Below are 6,000 nucleotides of genomic sequence, written 5' to 3'. Positions count from 1 at the left end.
TAATTAACTTAGTCCCTTTTGAATATGAAACTAGCACATACCTATTTTCTCCACTCTATTGAAAAGAGAATTACATTCCAGATAGTATAAGAATAGATGGGTTGTTGGTACATTTTTTGGATGCCTTGGCTTGCTTGAGTACCAACATGTTGGTTAATGATTAGCTACATTATACTTGTTAGTTATACATAATTTTTTACATAGCATATGCTGCTTGAATGCTTTTCTCTATTTCTACAATGATGCCTTGTGATTTTTTATGTGAAGGACATCAGGGTTTCAGAGAATTCAGTCACAGATACAGGCAAAGGTGGCATTCCTATATTTATGTTGATTGCACGTACATTTGGCAAAAGTGAAAATCCTTAACGGGGGTAACGTAGGTTTTTGAACAGGTGTTTTTTTATTAACGTTCTGTTTGTATGGGTTACTTTAACTTTTAAAATGTCATTGTTCATCTTTCAGGTCAGGATTCGTGAGCCTAAAGGATCTGAAATCAGGTATATTTCCTTCATCAACTAATGTGTTCACTGTGCTGCTAATTTACTACATGGTATAGCAAATTCAGCTCATGGAATGACATTCAGTAAGGATTTTCTAATTTACTACATTACAGAAGTTATGTAGTAGATCATGAACTCCTTAAAAATAAAAATTGTTGAGTTCATGTAATGTTTTTGCCTTGTAATTTACTACATGGTCTAGCAAATTCTTCTCATGGCATGACGTCCAGTAAGGCTTTTCTAATTTACTACATTACAGAAGTTATGTAGTAGATCATGAACTCCTTGAAAAGCAAAATTGTTGAGTTCATGTAATGTTTTTGCCTTGAAGAATATGGAATGAAGTCACGTGTATTAGAAAGCAATTCAATTCATGTAAAAGCTATTTCTGTTCATGTCAAATGTTTGTGTATTAATTGCTTTACTCATTATACTTATGTAGTTGTTGTACTACTTACGTGCTTCATGTCATATCATAACTATTCAATCATGTTGTTGGTTTCAGAAAGCACAATCTGAGGAAGGTGCTTCTGCGAAATTTATAACTTGAATTGTGTAAGCTCATCTTCTCAAGAACCAAATATTGTCACCCGTGCTTGATATAAAGCCTGGAAAAAAAAAGTAGTTGTTGTCTATTGCTTTCTTTTATATATTTAGAATTATTAACTTGGAGTCTTGGTTCCTTGTTTGAAAACCAACTTGAATGGTTTGGAAACGTAGGCTAGCTTATTTGCTTTGTAATCGGCAACGTAGTTATCATTCTGAGGTCTCGAGTTATGTCTTAGCTTAATAGGTTTATCTGACAGAGCCCTTTGGATTGTATCTTACTAATATTCTGTGAAAGAAATGCTTATATACATAGTATGATACACTTTCTTATTATGGGTTTATAAATGGTGTGATTTTTGAAACCTAATTTTTGGCGTGGTCTATGTTTAGCAGTGATGGATCTATTAGGAATGATTAAGAAAGAATATGAGATTATGAATATTTCTCCTCAGGTAGTGCATTATGTCTAGAGAACTACAGTTGGTGGTTTGGTTAGAGGAGACTCCAATTAATGATATTTTATCCCTGTGGTACGCGAGTTATCAATGACAAGTTGTGTAGATTTCCTGGAAAACATTGTTGAACTGTATGTGGGGTATTTTTATAGACTTTGATCTTTGGTGCTTGTTGTTCCATGTTGGACTTGTAGTCTTTCGACTCTTCCATTATGCGTCATAGAATATTGATTTAAATCCCTTTCTGTGTACCTTTTCGACTGAAGTGTCAACTGAATCCCTTTTTATTTTTTTTGCTGCAGGTGCACCAAATATATGAATTGTTGGGCTTAGTTCATCATCGGGAAGTTTATCATTTTGCTGGTTTGCCCTTGTTTTTGGAAATTTTGAATTTATAAGGACTTGTAGCACATCTTTGAATAAACCTTCAACTTACTAGTACTTGTATTATAGTGAATAGCATGCCGAATCTTGGGTTATATTCTGCACCTTTTATATTCCACTATATATATATATAACATGTTGCATATTGATACGAACTTGAATATTATTCCCCTGTGATATTAGTATTTGCATATCAAAAGCGTTCCACAAAAGTAATTCCCTTATAGTCCTTTACTTTTCCTGAATTCCCTGCTTTCCTCATTTATGTTTTCACTCTTGTTGCATGATTGTATACCTGCTACTGATGAGCCAACTGCTGTTTACATGAACCAGATCTCGGTTTAATTTCTCAAATTACCTCACACGTGCTTCCAACACTAAAAGAAAGAATATGAAGTATACTCTAGTAACTTATTTTGTTCTACCGTGTATTATGAACTGAACGAAGTCATTGTGTTGTTGTTGATTTGCATTGCTGGAACGACATTCTTTGTCGTATGTGAACCAGGGACACAACATATGGATGCTCTACTTGATATCATTTATGAAGTATTGGCTAAGTTCATCTTCATCGGAGGAGCTAATCGTTTTATTGATTAACATGTTTTTTAGCTTATTGTCTATTAGCATCTTTTTGTTAGAACTTACTAGCTAGCTAGTTTGGACATGTATTGTCTTGAACCAAAATTTCATCTTTTTTGTGTAATTTTAAACCCAATGGATAAAATGAATGAATGTGGAATTCTCAAGTTTGAGTTTAAATTTGAATTTCAGTTTGGGTTTCATTTGACTTGACTTTGACTTGACTTTGACTTCCATTTGATTTGACTTTGACTTGACTTTGACTTGAGTTCAATTTGACTTGACTTGACTTTGATGCAGTCAGATTATTTCAGATTTAGCCATTCAGGCATTTCAGCAAATCTGAATCTATATTTTTTTTATATTATAATTTAAATCTCAGACACACGGTTAAGGGTCTGTAGTTCGTTATCCTTAAAATACGTCGTTATTTTGAGACTCGTGGCTTAGGGTCATACGAAACAACGACGCTTTATCAGAGACCCCAACAGAGACGGTTGAAAGTAGTCGTATAACACGTATATATGACTTGTCCTGACGGTCGCGGAACTTCTGTTTTCCACTAGTGGAAGTTAGTTTGTAGTAGGCTAGTGTCTGTAGCGGCTTAATACAGTGTGATGTTCAATATGGACTAGGTCCCGGGGTTTTTCTGCATTTGCGGATTCCTCGTTAACAAAATTTCTGGTGTCTGTGTTATTTCTATTCCCCATTATATTTGGTTATATAATTGAAATATCACAGGTTGTGCGTTGTATCGATCAATTGTGAAATCCAACCTTTGGTTGTTGATTGGATATTGATTGATACTTGGATATTGGTCTTTGGTACCATCCAAGTTTATATCTCTCTTGTATTTGATAAAGACTCGCAGATTTCTATTTGCTTGAGTAAAGATCAAATTGAGAGATAGAGATATTAACTCCTTGATATACTTTTTATTACGATTGAGTCTGACTGTCTAGTTGATTCTCTTCAAAGTATACTAGAGTTAGTCCATACAGATTGCTAATCGAAATATTGGGTAAGGTTGTTAGACCCCCGCATTTTCAATTGGTATCAGAGCAGGCAAACGCATTGAAAGACCTTACAAGTCTGTGTTTGTAGCGATCTGACTCTATGGGCAATAGCGATATCTCTGACTGCACAAAACCAGATCAGAATCCTCTTGATACTGTACAGAGTTCTGAGACTTCCAACAATCCTGTTATATCTCTCCCTTTGTCAGAAACCTATGTCAACTAGTAAAACCGCCTAGATGATCAATTGGATCAACTTTCAGATGAAAGTGACTCAGGCGAGGGACTGAGTATTGATGAAGAAGTCTCACAGTATATCATACTCTTTGACGATATCATAGAAAAAAAGGGATTGACTGCCTATCTGGCAGAATATTTGTTTCCTCTCTGTCGTGAAAACAGGAAACTAAAGAAACTCTTTAGAGGATTTGATAGTGGCTATAAACTCTTACAATCAATACTTAAAGACAAAGAAGAAGAAGTCCATTGAAAGACTACGGAGTGTGAAAAACTTTAGAAGAGTTTATGTGTGTTGAAAGAAAAACTTGCTGAGTCTGAGGCAAAGTTTGACTCTCAACAGAAATATTATAACGACAGAGAAAGCCTTCTTCTTGCCAAAGAAAGTCAATTGAAGAATGATCTATCTACAACTGTCAGCAAGATAAAATCACTAGAAGATAATCTGAAAAGGTTCAATACTAGTTCTACAAAATTATCTTCCATGTTAGGAGCATGTAAAGAACATCTTGACACACGTGGTCTGGGCTATAAAGGAATAGACGCTCCAAACACTGGGAAGATCAATTTTGTCTGTGCTAAAAACAACTTGTTATGTGAAGAAACACCTATCACAGCTGATGTTCCAGTAAACAAAGATTGTTATTCTTTGAAGGCAGGGCATGGGAGAGCCGTTAAAAATACTACCTTCAACTGTTACTATTGTGGAAACAAAGGTCATGTTGAACGGAAATGTCGCTTTCAGATAAGGAATGAAAAACTTCATAACATTCTCATATGGATGTCAAAGGAAGTAATCAAGCCTGTTTCTCCCTGGACGAATAAGATCACAGTCTCAAATCCCAAAGAGCACTGTGATAAGTCCTGCCCTTGTTATTCATATGATACTAAATCCTTCTATAATCATAGAGGGAAGAATGTGGTATGGACAAAAAATACGTTTGATGCTCCAGTAAAGAGAAAAAGACGTCAAAGGAAGAAGGATCCCTTAAGTAAAGAAGGAATATCATCGGCCGACAAAGATCACACGGCGGCCAAAGTATCGAATCTCGATCACATACACATCAACAATCATGCTTCAGACTTAAGAACCAATATAAATAATATTAAGCGGAAAATCAAAAATTGAGGAAGAAAGCATTTTCGGGTATGCCTTATTCTCCGTATAATAATTCTTTTGAAATTAATTTCCTTTGTAATTCAGAAAAGGAAAACGATGATGAGTTACACACTCTGTCTACAACTTGACCAATCTCACTATGCATTCTCGTTTTCTTCATGAGAATGCACATAGAATTCAAGATGTAACTCGTCTTGAATGGATGTTGTATTTTTCCGTTTGGTTCTTTAGGTTGATGTTTTCTAAGAAGAATTCTACTCTAGCTTTCCTTTCTTAATGAAACATAATTGATCCTTAAAAACTCTTGAGAAATTCATGAGTTGTTGAAATACTGAACTTTTCAGTACTCCTCCTTTTAAAAAGTACCTTGACAAAGCCTTTTTATAAGGCTTCCGTGCTTAGACGGTTTTTGAACCTGGTTCATAACTGTGGGCGTTTGCATACCTGACCCATTACCGACCTGATAACCCTAGGGTTTCCCTATATGTATCTTATACATACATATATATATATATATATATATATATATATATATATATATATATATATATATATATCTTGAAGATTTTCTTGGTATATACTAGTTCGGTAACGGAGAACAAAACTCTTGTGAGTTAATGGTGCAAACTATGGAAAGGTGCAAGAAGGAAGTTGAGAATGAAATCATTACTGAGTTTTATGAGAATCTTGTTCTTATAAACTTTTATCATGCAATTGATCATGTAGAGAAACAACCAGTTCACTTAAAATAACAGATTTCTTTTTTGTTCGATGTCCGAATGACACGTTCGAGTAGTCCATTTCGCCTAACTTTTCAAGATCTATCGAGTGATACTAATTTCGTATCTAAATCGTTGTTAGATTAATTTCTACTAATTAGCGTTGCTGTTGAACTAATCGAGTTATTATCGGCTAATTTGTCACTTGACTAGTCTAATAACGTTGACGAGCTTGAGGGTCTTTATAGTTTTAGGGAAATACGTTCGGATTTCTTACTTGTTAGAGTGTTAAATAATGGATTTAATCATGCCCTTGATGCAAATGAGGAGCAGAAGGAAATGCATTATTAGAGTTTCTGATCAATAATTAGTGGAGACTATCCTTATTTAAATCATGTGAGGCACCGACCAGATTTCTTTATAAATAACTAAAGA

General features: G+C 34.6%; 1 long non-coding RNA gene across 1 annotated transcript; it reads left to right on the top strand.

The window, feature by feature from the left end:
* Nucleotides 1-456: 456 nt before the first annotated feature.
* Nucleotides 457-1,878, top strand: LOC113338035. Its single transcript, XR_003354550.1, has 3 exons — nucleotides 457-500; nucleotides 1,009-1,058; nucleotides 1,810-1,878. It is a non-coding gene; the product is annotated as an uncharacterized LOC113338035 (long non-coding RNA).
* Nucleotides 1,879-6,000: the final 4,122 nt, after the last annotated feature.

This window comes from Papaver somniferum, unplaced genomic scaffold, assembly GCF_003573695.1.
Source record: "Papaver somniferum cultivar HN1 unplaced genomic scaffold, ASM357369v1 unplaced-scaffold_18, whole genome shotgun sequence".
NCBI classification, from domain to species: Eukaryota; Viridiplantae; Streptophyta; class Magnoliopsida; order Ranunculales; family Papaveraceae; genus Papaver; species Papaver somniferum.
The sequence above is the reverse complement of the archived record's forward strand: the minus strand, read 5'-3'. Positions and strand labels throughout refer to the sequence as shown.